Genomic DNA, 13241 nt, shown 5'->3' with positions numbered 1-13241 from the left:
GGAATGTAATTGGGGTCTGCAAAAACCCTAACTTCCTCAGATTATATCTTCGAAAATATAGCGAGACAGGATCTGAAATTTGGAGCTGAGATTCAGAACAATTTCTTCTCAAATGGGTTGATTTTTTAGCTTCTGAAACTTCGTAGAGAAATAGTTATAGTGCAAATTCCACGATGACCTGTTTTAGATGAAATTTTGGAGCTTGCAAAAACCCTAACTTCCTCAGATCATATCTCCGAACATATAGCGAGAAAAACTATGAAATTCGGACCCGAGGTTCAACAAGATGTTGTCTCAAATGGGTTTTTTTTTGCTTCTGAAACGTCACAGAAAATAGTTATAGCAAAAATTCCACGATGACCTGTTTGGAGCAATGAAACCCTAGAATCCAAAGCTCTAATACCAAATGTTGTGAAACCAACTCACAAAAAGATAGAAAAGATAGATGAACGCCTTAGAAATAAGCCTCTTCGAGGGGGCAACCTCCTTTACATTACACAAATGAACAATTCTTAGATGATTCAAATGACAAAACCTCCTTTCTATATATAGGAGTCTATGAGGTCACAATATAACCAAGCCAACCTAACAATAAAAATATAAAGGCACAATAATAACAATAGAGGGATTCTATGGGGCACAATAATAACAATAAGGGATACAATGACAATAGTAATGGGGGGATCACTAATATAAATAAGGGGTTACACTAGTAGTATAGGGACCTAACACAAGCATAACTGAGGTGACCTTTCAACTGAAAACGTAGCAAACTATCATGAAAGGGACGAAAATGAAAGCAAAAAAGGTTGTAAAAAGGAAGAATATTTTGGACTTCAACATTTACATTTCATGTTGAAGGCATGGAAGCCACTATTCTTTACAAACAAGATTTAATATATATTCCTTCAAATGCTAAGTCAAGGCTTGTTAATGTCATAGTAAAATATGGCCATCTAGGGTTTTCACAACACAAAAGGGAGCTCTTCCCTGATCTAGTAGTTCTTCAGTGCTTTCCCTCTCCGAGTGCTTACATGCCTCGGTTAAACAAACTATTCAAAAACTCTTCCAAGCCCCTAAATCTTAGGTTGAAGTCTTCCTTGCTAATTCCTTGCCCATTCAATTAAGATTTCACTGCCACACCAATTTGACATGACTCAAAAGGCTGTCCACCCCCCGTGCTATTTAGAATCATGTTTTTAGTGCCCATGGTTGGATTAGTTTTAGTTTACAGAATTCATAGGTTTTGTAACAATCTCCTTGGTTCACTTGCACTCTTTATACCCCTCTCTTTTTGTTTGTTCTCTGATCTCTCTCTCTCCCTTTATCTATCTTCTTACCCCCATGAGAACTGCTCCTAGTGTGAGGGTTCAAGGCCCCTGTCTTGGATTGCATGGTCAAATCTTGGATGACTCTGGATGGGTACTCTGCCCACACTTCCCACTCTTCTCATAATTGCTGACAATTGGTGGTTCAACTACCAACTCATAAAAACATGATATAATTTCAGTAAAGATAAGAAGTTTCTCCATCCCTATATAACTTTCCCTTCACTAAGCTTCTCTCCTCTCCATAGAGATTGTTGGCTACCCTTTCCAATTTTAATAATATATATTAATTAGAAAAATATTTACATTATAAATAAAATAACCCACTTAAAACTTATATAAATTAATAACTAAGTTACCTATTTTTTTTAAATATTCTAATATATTAATTATGCATAATTTAAAAACTAAAATAATTATCAAACATAAACTACGCATACAATATATTAAGATTATGTATTAATTCCCTTACTTAAACATTAACTATCTACACATTTAAGTTATATTAATCCTATTAAATAAAATTAAGACATCTCGATTGTCAGCAGAGAAAAGGGTCAATAGTGTAATTTAAACAGCAATAAAAGATTTTAAATTTGGGACTGTGATTGATAAGATGAAAATAGTCTATAATATTAGTTCTGCGTAATTATGCCTTAATACAAACTCAAAACATAAACTTTATTCATGATATATTTAATTAATATTTCACTTATACAAACTTTAATAGAATGGAAGCTTTACAAATGTTTTGAGTTATCTAATGCAAGTTCTGTTTAATTATGCCCTAATACAAACAGAACAGAAAAGTTTATCTATGATATCTTTAATGTAATATCAACACACCAAACGCTTTACAAATGTATAGTGTGCTGTTTTTGAAATAAATTACTGTGCATAAAACGAGATGCACATGTTCTGCGATCAAAATAGGTTACACAGTTTCCCTTAGAGAAAATAAAAATTACTGGGAGATTAATAATATCCACCAACAAAATACATAATATGTATGCAAAAGTTAATATCATGCTTATCCCCGGAAAATTTTAATTTTGGGAAAAGTTTAGTTAATGAAATTTCATTGGATTTTTTTTTTTTTTTAATCAAAACCAGAGATTTTATGGGCTAGAGTTTTTCTTTTCATTTTAAAAACTCCATTACATGAAATTTATGAAAAGAAAACTATGAATACGCTAAACCACACTATTTAACTCAATCAACTGTGATTTTTCCCAAATCAATTTTACTCTCAACTAACTAAACTGTAATGGCTGACAAAATAAACTTGCAACCTGTAACTTTTTTATATGTTAGTTTCAACTTACTCTGCCTAGGCAACAAAGAAAAATAAAATGGAAGATTATTATTAGGAGACTCGCGATTGTTTAAGGACCAGAGATTCATGGCAGCTTTGAAGACTGTGAATTCTTATTATCGGAATCGTTGAGGTTGTTTTGGGATGGTGCGAGGAATCAGTTGAGGTTGTTTTGGGATGGTGCGAGGATGTACTAGTATGTGAGATTTAGGTTTAAAATTGAAGTTTTTATTGTTTTTTAAAAGTGTTTAGGTTTAAACTTAAAGTTTTTATTGTTTTTTAAAAGTGTTTAGAAAAGTTTATAGTATGTGAGATTTAGGTTTAAAATTGAAGTTTTTATTGTTTTTTAAAAGTGTTTAGAAAAAGTTTACGAGGTTTGGGATAAATGGTGATTGAGTGCTGCTTTGTTTAGATACTTTTTGATGTGAAGTCACTAGTTCAATTCCCTGTTTCAATCAGGGTGATATATTGGACATGATGAAGATGTAGTCCTGCCAAGCTTACAAAAAAAAGTAACTAGAAAAAAGTATAAAATTATTTTCCATATAAATAAAAATTAAAATAAAAAATTATTTGTCAAAATTTCTAAGTTTTTCAATTAAATGGGAGGGATCTTTTTTCATAATTTGTTATACTTTTAATTGTTTTAGTAGTTTTTTTTAATATTCATTTTTTTACCATAACAATTAAACAAAAAGAAACCAACAAAATTCCCCCTATCATAATAGTTAAAAAAGAAGAAGAAATGTTATCATTTTTATACCACAGATTCATATTGTTATGTAATTTATGCATACATGTATCATCTATTTATTATTAATTGAAATTACATCTTAGTAGTCTGCATTAAAGATCAAAATCTTCGGTTGTGGTGAATCATTTTGTTTCTTATATAGGAGAAATAATTTCCATCGGAACCAAATCCCCATTCTCTTGTTGCATGGATTTACTAATGGTACTTACCAATCTTTCATGCTCCACTTGGGATCTTCTTTCTACTTACTCCACTTGTTTCTATTTACTGCCTACTTGGCTTTCTCCACTTGCTTGATTTATCAATAGCACTTTCATGTCTTCTTTCTATTCACTGCCTACTTGGCTTTCTCCACTTGCTTGATTTATCAATAGTACTTTCATGTCTTCTTTATGCCTACTTAATATGAAGACACCAAGTAAGCACCATCTATCAAAATAGATTCAATGAGCATTATGAATCAAAATTGATTCAATGCAGGTTTGATTCCTTGTTATGATAAATTCGATGTTGAATAAATAGTAATCAATTCAAACATTCATTTTTGTTGACAAAAAATAATGTTATTTCTTTCTTCTTTTAGGAATGGTGTTTTGCCCCATAGTGCACATGTGCACCAATCCTTGATCCTAATTATTTTTATGGCAAAATATTCTACTAAGTTATATTTCTTTTATGGAAAACTCATTGCAATTGTTTAAATAATTAGACGGATTACCTTCTTTACAAGAATAATATTTCCATTCTAGAACAATTTCATCGTGTCGAGGATTAATATCCAAAAATATAAATATTCTTATTGATTTCCTTCTATATAATTTATATAGTAAATATTCTTATTGATTTCTTTCTATATAATTTCTATATAAACTATAGGTAAATAGTTGAATTGAATTCTCTTCGTATTATTTTTATATATTCTAATAAAAAAATCTTACTAAATTATTTTTATGTAATTTTTATATAAATTGTCATATTAGTAAATTAATACTGTATGTTTTGTACTTAGATTTTTCACATAAAAACAAGATTCGTTCAATATGATTTTTATATAAATTAATCCCATATAGTTGGATTTTTCACAAAAGACAATTTTTTATTATTTAAAACTGGCATAACTTATCCATATTGAAAAGCTAAAATAAAATATGACTCAATCCCTGCATAGCACATGTGGTGGCAATAGGTCCTTGCACCGAGTAAAAGGCAACCCAAAATAGAAGTTGCCGAATATTGATATTTTCCAACTCGTGACGGTTCGTCGTGGCGTCATGAAGCAACAACATTTGAAGTACCGCCTCTTGTTCTCTTCTTGTTATCTCTTCTCTGAAAGATCCCACAAGAAGTTATCTCTCATTTTTTCTTCAAACGTGGGCCTTTCTACCTGACGTATCTGTGTGGCTGCAACACAATTTTCTAAGAAAGTTAAAAAATCAAAAGGTGAGTAAATGACGGTAAGAAAATCGATCCCATTCATGGCATTTGTAATAATTTGATGAAATTTAGAAAATATTGATTTTTTTTTCCGTTCATGGAATTTGAAATAATGTGATGAAATTTAGAAAATATTGATTAAAAAAATATTTTATGGAAAAATATAAATAAAATATATCACTATCTATTTTTAAAGTAGTGTAATCAGTGATTATTTTTTTATGAAATATAATGTATAACAGGAAATTCCATGTACAAGGTCAAACCAAAAAAAATATAATTTTTTTTATAAGGGAAATAATTAGAAAAATACAATATTGTTAAAATATTTTTCATATCGACCCTAGGCGGATGAACCCACGTTCACTAAACGGCCACGATTTATTCTCGAAAGAATATACTTCGTCTAAGCATCTATCTATGGTTGCTATTTGAGGAATGCGAAGGGTTACATGACGTGTTAGCTCAGGGTGTCGTTTCCCTTCTCGTCGGTTGCTGATCATTCCCTGGCCGCCTTGTCATGCCCACGTGTTAGCTCAGGGTGTCGTTTCCCTTCTCGCCGGTTGCCGATCATTCCCTGGCCACCTTGTCATGCCCTCGTTTCCTCTTACCACGTGGAAACAACCTCAACACCGCCAATTTCTTCTGCCTGATAGATTGCCTGCAGCTTGCGGTAACGTGACTTCTCTCGCTTCCTAGAAGGACGTTACAAACAGTATCAATGGCGGAGAGAAAGCAATCACTGCAACGAAATGTAGTTAGAGCAAGTTTTGGTCCAGATTCGTCTATTCAGAGAATGGATGGATTCCAGTTGTGGTGAGACCAAGAGAAGAAAATGGGAAGAAAAATGGTGGCGAGGGTGCTTCTGGGCTTTGATTTTGAGATATGATGAGAAAATTAATGGCGAGAAGGACGAGGAGTTGAGGAGAACAGATAAAGGGAATGATTTTAATGGAGGGTTTTTCGAGAGATGGGAAACCTATTTCAATGTTTCTTGTGTTTTTGGAAGTTTTGAAACTGTATGGGAATGTTATTTTTTCAACCGGAGCTACAATGGGAGCTGGAGAAAGTTCTGGGAGCTTTGAACACTGCTTTTTTGGAGTTCTGGTATTCCGTAGGGTTGGGGAATACAAAGCCTATAGAGAAATATGTTGAACTACCCACAAAGGCAAAGACATCTTTAACACCGATATCTTTAATTGAGAAACTGGAGCAATCTCTTGATGGGTTAAGGAAGGGTGTGGCACCTTGAAATAAAGGCGATATCTAGGATGTCATGCTGATGAGTATTTCTTTTGTTGTTTTATGTATATATATCCGAGAAGATTGTGTGTGTTAAGCTCCCTCTACCAACGGCCGCTAATTTTTGGAAACCAACTGCAATTATTTCCTTAAATTACAGAAATCAACTGTAGTTAAATTAATTTCTTGTTGGGAGCTCCTGGAGTGGTCCATTACTCCCTCTGCAGTTCTCTACCATGATGTGTGGAACATTTGACACATAGCCAACAGAAGTTTGATGGAAGCTTGGCTATAAATACTTCTGTTTGGTCCCCAAGCTCATTAACTCAATCCCCTTCAGCCTTGCACCATCAAGTTAGAGTGAGTAGAGCTTGGAAGTGCCTTCAGATTTTCTGTATTCTTTTTCTTTCTGCTCGCGTGAAGATTGTGTTACGATATTTTTAGGCGTGGATAAAACGAGGTTGCTGCTCCTCATTGTTCAATTCCTGCTGCATGCTGCTTGGCGTATTTTTCTTAGGCATGATTTTTCTAATGTTGTTCTTGGCTGCTAAAAGTAATACGTGGAATGGGTTTCTACTCTACTGGCTTTGGGTTCAAGTGTCAGGGTTATAATATTATTGGCATTGCGTTGAATTGGTATCGAGGTACATTACCGAGTATATGCATTAATTACATTGAGGTATTATGCGTCAATTACACTGCAGAGTTGCATTTAGAATTTGACAAACGTTATATTGTGATAACGTTATATCATATGCGTTATATTATATCATTATCGAATAATATTTGGACTGTTTAGAGGAGGCCGGGGTTTCCAAATTTGTGAGAGCAGTAGTTGGTGGTGGTGTTTTCTCGCCAACAATCTATAGGGGAGGAGTGTGAATAGTATCAATGGCTGGAGGTATGTTTTCTTGGGCATCAAGTTTTGTTACAATTTTTTATCATTCTTTTTAAGTATTTATTCCACATTAAAGAATCGATATTTAGCTTACATTTGGTATCAGAGCAATTTTTATCTCTGCCTTGGTGTTTATAGACATGCTTGGTTTGGCTCAATGCCATATTTTGAGAATTTTCTGAATTAAGGCATTTATTTGGAAATATGTCTAAATTTTTTGCTCAACTTTTTATGTTTATAATATTTAATTTTGTTTAATTATATGCAATTTGGAAAATTATTGTGCAAATTTGTTAAATATGTTTATATTTAATTTGCATGAATTGATTATTTCTGCATGCTATTTTGGATGAGTATACGAGACCCATCGTTGGATATTATGCATGAATATTATAGTTTTATTTATGCAATTTATAATTATTCACATATCAAGTTAATTTTTATGCATAAAAGAAATAATGTTTGAGTGATATATATAATTTTTAATTGATTAGAGAATAGCCACAACATCTCTAATTAAATAATGTTATATATTATGATTGATTAGGATCACATAAAGAATATTTAGACATTAATTGTAATTTTTATTATATTTATATAATTAATTAGGATAAAATATTAAATTATTCATAAATTACCCACGGGAGTTATGAATTAATAGTTTTATCATAAAGTTCAAATCTAAGATAGCATTTATATCAAATTATAATCATAATATACTCTTTAGAATTATGAATTAAGTGAATAATTTGATAAATTCTATCATAAAGAATAATTGAATCTGCTTGAATTGAAAATTTAGCCCAAAGGCAATTTTTATGTCATTAGATTCAATTTTAAGCATGGTTTACATTGGTAAAGCATGAAATTTTATTTAGGCCTCAAATTTAACATAAGCATGTGATCTTTAATTTTATGCAGTTGTACAACCTGCAAATTTCTCTGAAATTCGTTCTGATATCCCCGAACTTAAGGGAGATAACTATAAGGTCTAGAAGGAGAGAGTTCTCCTTCATTTGGAGTGGATGGACATAGACTATGCTATTAGGAAAGATGAACCACCGACAATCACTGATACCAGCACTACAATGGACATTACGCTTTATGAACGATGGTAACGATCTAATTGCTTAAGCATGATGTTCATTAAGACTAAAAATTTTAGCTGGTATTCGTGGTTCCGTTGATCAACATGAAAAGGTCTGAGACTTGCTAAAATCCATTGATGATCAATTCTTCACTTCATACAAGGCACTAGCAAGCACCCTAATTATGAAGTTCTCATCCCTAAGGCTCACTAGTGTGAAAGGTGTGCGTGAGCACATCATGCAAATGAGGGACACTGTGGCTCAATTGAAGAAACTCGAGGTTGAAATATCGGAGTCTTTCCTGGTGCACTACATTCTGAACACCCTTCCGCACCAATATGGACCCTTCAAAATCTCATACAACACACATAAGGATAAATGGTCAATTAATGAACTCATGACCATGTGTGTTCAAAAGGAAGAGAGACTGGTGATGGAACTGGGAGAAAGTGCAATGCTGGAAACGTGCGTAAAGGGAAAATCTCAAGCCAATCAGAAAGGGAAAGGTAAAGTACCTCCCCAAGCCGATATCAAGAAGGATTCCAAGTGTTTCTTCTGTAAAAAGAAGGGACACATGAAGAAGGAATGTGCCAAATTTCAGAAATGGCTTGCGGAAAAAGGTAATCCAATCTCGTTTGTTTGTTATGAATCTAATATGGTTAATGTCAATATTAACACCTGGTGGATTGATTCTGGATCAACAATTCACATTTCGAATTCCTTGTAGGGTTTGCAAAACCTAAGGAAGCTAGTGGGAAGTGAGCGAAGCATCTTATCGAGAAACAAGATGGGCTTGCATGTGGAAGCTATAGGAACATGCTATTTAACTTTAAATAGTGGCTTTGTTTTAGAATTAGAAAAGACCTTTTATCTTCCAAGTTTTTCTAGAAACTTGATTTCAGTTTCAAGGCTTGTACCTTTTGGATATTCCTTTAACTTTTCAGAAACATCCTTTAGTTTATTTTATAAATCGGATTGTGTTGGGAATGGTATTTTGTCTAATGGTCTTTACTGTATTAATTTACAAAACAATGTCACTTATGATTCAATGCATGTTCACGCTGGCACTAAAAGATGTGTTATTAATGAAGATTTCTCTAAATTATGGCACCAGAGACTAGGTCATAACTCCATAGAAAGAATTAAAAGATTGGCAAATGAAGGGGTACTTAATACTCTGGATTTTACTGATTTTGAGACTTGTGTGGACTGCATAAAGGGAAAGCAGACCAACAAGTCAAAGAAAGGTGCCAATAGGATTTCGGACATATTAGAGATCATACATACTGATATGTAGTCCAGACATGGACTCACATGGTCAGAGATACTTCATCTCTTTTATAGATGATTACTCACGAGAAGCATTAGATGCCTTTAAGATCTTTAAGGCTGAAGTAGAGAAACAATGCAACAAGAAAATTAAGATCGTGAGATCAGATAGAGGTGGAGAATATTATGGTAGATACACAGAGGATGGACAAGCACCTGGGCCATTCACAAAATTTCTTCAAGAGCATGGGATTGTTTCCCAATACACCATGCCTAGTTCATCCGACTAGAATGGTGTAGCAGAAAGAAGAAACCGAACATTATTGGACATGGTGCAGAGTATGCTTAGCAGCTCCAATCTTCCTAAATCCTTGTGGAATGAAGCACTTAAGACGACAGTGTATATATTAAACCGAGTTCCAACCAAGGCTGTACCTAAAACGCCATTTGAATTATGGAAAGGTTGGAAATCGAGTTTGCGACATATGCGCGCTTGGGGATGCCTGTCTGAAGTGAGAATATATAATCCACAAGAGAAGAAGCTGGACCCAAGGACCATTAGTGGGCATTTCATTGGATATGCTGAAAGGTCTAAAGGTTACATATTTTATTGTCCATCTCACAACACTAGGATTGTGGAATCAAGAAATGCAAAGTTTCTTGAAAACGACTTAATCAGTGGGAGCGATCAAACCAGGAACATAGTTTCTGAGAAGGATCATTCAGAATGTCAACCTTCCACCTCAAGTGATAGATTGGTTATTATTCACAGCACCCCTCAAGTACAAATTGGTGTTGAACAACCAATTGTTGAAGTTCCACAAGTTGCTGACGGCATTCCAGTAGATCAGGTAGTTCAAGAGTTTCCAAGAACTTTTGAACAATGAGTTGAACCACATACTTCTCAGGAAGATGATGGTACAACATTAAGAAGATCTATTAGACCAAAGATATCAACAATTCTTGATGATTATGTTGTGTATTTGCAAGAATCTGACTACAACATTGGAGCCGAAAATGATCCCGAGTTTTTTTCACAAGCCATGAGTTGCAAAGAATCAGAATTATGGTATGATGCCATGAAGGAAGAGATGAATTCTATAAAGAGTAATCAAGTCTAGGATCTTGTTGAGTTGCCTAATGGTGCAAAAGCAATTGGATGTAAATGGGTCTTTAAGACAAAGAAAGACTCATTGGGCAACATTGAGAGATACAAGGCAAGACTCGTTGCTAAGGGATTCACTCAGAAAGAAGCAATTGATTACACGAAGACTTTCTCTCCTGTATCTAAGAAAGATTCCTTGCGCATTATTATGGCATTAGTAGCCCATTTTGACTTGGAGTTGCAACAAATGGATGTGAAAACAACATTTCTCAATGGATATCTAGAGGAGAAGGTTTACGTGAAACAATCTGAAGGATTCCCCTCTAGTGAAGGTGAGCAATTGGTTTGCAAGCTCAAGAAATCATTATACGGTTTAAAAGAAGCATCCCGCCAATGGTATTTGAAATTCCATAATGTAATTTGTTCTTTCGGTTTTGCATAAAATATTATGGATCAATGTATATACCTGAAAGTTAGTGGGAGTAAAATCTGTTTTCTTGTTTTATATGTGGAAGACATTTTGCTAGCAATCAATGATAAGGGTTTGCTGCATGAAGTGAAACAATTCCTCTCTAAAAATTTCGATATGAAGGATATGGGTGAGGCATCTTATGTCATTGGCATTAAGATCCATAAAGACAGATTTCGAGGCATCTTGGATCTATCTCAGGAAACCTATATTAATAAAATTTTAGAGGGATTTCGGATGAAGGATTGTTCACCAAGTGTAGCTCCCATTGTGAAGGTTGATAGGTTCAATTTGAACCAATGCCCGAAAAATGACTTTGAAAGGGAACAAATGAAGAACATTCCATATGCTTCTGATGTCGGAAGCCTAATGTATGCTTAGGTCTGCACAAGACCTGACATTGCATTTGTTGTGGGAATGTTGGGACGATATCAGAGTGATCCAGGTTTAGACCACTGGAGAGCTGCAAAGAAAGTAATGAGGTACCTTCAAGGAACCAAAAACTACATGCTTATGTATAGATGGACGGACAATTTGGAAGTAATTGGCTACTCAGATTCTGACTTTGCTGGATGTGTTGATTCACACAAATCAACATCAGGATACATTTTTATGATGGCCGGTGGCGTTGTATCATGGAGGAGTGCCAAGCAGACCTTGATTGCCACTTCCACTATGGAAGCCAAGTTCGTCTCCTGTTTTGAGGCTACTTTACATGGTGTATGACTTAAGAGTTTCATTTCTGGGCTTAGAATTATGGATTCTATCTCTAAGCCATTGAGAATATATTGCGACAATTCAGCTGCTATTTTTATGGCTAAAAACAACAAAAGTGGGAGTTGAAATAAACACATTGACATTAAGTATTTAGCCATAAGGGAACTGTTAAAAAAAAGAAAGTGGTCATTGAGCACGTCAGCACTGAGTTGATGATTTTTTATCCTTTGACTAAGGGCATGCCACCGTTTAAATTCAAGGATCATGTAATGAATATGGGACTTGGTTCCATTATGTAGTTTCTCATTGTATGGACAATGTTATTTTAATGAAATTCTTAATTATTGTGATGTTTTTCTCATATTTATGTGCACCTTAAGTTGATTTGAGAAAATTCATCTAAGTAGGACCAATAATAAACATAAGGTTTATTCATTAAGAAATTGTTGCCACATAAATTATAATAGAAATAAATACATAGTAATACATGGAAGATAATACTCGTCATTAGAGGATTTATCGCCATGAATCATGTATCTATTACTTAATACATATTATCAATGGGTTTTAGGATGAGACATTAATATTGGAAGTATGGACCAAGTGGGAGAATGTTAAGCTCCCTCTTCCAACGGCCGCTAATTTCTGGAAAACAACTGTAGTTATTTCCTTAAATTACAGAAATCAACTGCAGTTAAATTAATTTCTTGTTGGGAGCTCCTGGAGTGGTCCATTACTCCCTTTGCAGTTGTTTACCATGATCTGTGGAACATTTGACACATAGCCAACAGAAGCTTGATGGAAGCTTGGCTATAAATACTTATGTTTGGTCCCCAAGCTCACTAACTCAATCCCCTTCAGCCTTGCACCATCAAGCTAGAGTGAGTAGAGCTTGGAAGTGCCTTTAGATTTTCTGTATTCTTTTTCTTTCTACTCGCGTGAAGATTGTGTTACGATATTTTTAGGCGTGGATAAAACGAGGCTGCTGCTCGTCATTGTTCGATTCCTGCTGCATGCTGCTTGGCATGTTTTTTTAAGTGTGATTTTTCTAACGTTGTTCTTGGCTGCTAAAATAAATACGTGGACTGGGTTTCTACTCTACTGGCTTCGGGTTCAAATGTCATGGTTATGATATTATTGGCATTGCATTGAATTGGTATCGAGGTACATTACTGAGTATATGCATTACTTACATTGAGGTATTATGCATCAATTACATTGCAGAGTTGCATTTAGAATTTGAAAAATGTTATATTGTGATAACGTTATATCATATGCGTTATATTATATCATTACCGAATAATATTTAGACTGTTTAGAGGAGGCCGGGGTTTCCAAATTTGTGAGAGAAGTGGTTGGTGGTCGTGTTTTCTCGCCAGCAATCTATAGGGGAGGAGTGTGAGTAGCATCAATGGCTGGAGGTATGTTTTCTTGGGCATCACGTTTTTTTTACAATTCTTTACGATTCTTTTTAAGTATTTATTCCGCATTAAAGAATCGATATTTAGCTTACAGTGTGTGCATATTGTATGTGACAATCAGTGCTTTTTCTCTTAAGAATAACTAGAGAAACAAATGTAAAATTGTTCCTTTGTATTTTTAAGCCAGATTGTTTCAAAAAC

This window comes from Pinus tabuliformis, chromosome 6 (assembly GCF_031772625.1).
Source record: "Pinus tabuliformis cultivar Carrire ecotype Pingquan chromosome 6, CPIR1, whole genome shotgun sequence".
In the NCBI taxonomy this organism is placed as follows: Eukaryota; Viridiplantae; Streptophyta; class Pinopsida; order Pinales; family Pinaceae; genus Pinus; species Pinus tabuliformis.
The sequence above is the reverse complement of the archived record's forward strand: the minus strand, read 5'-3'. Positions refer to the sequence as shown.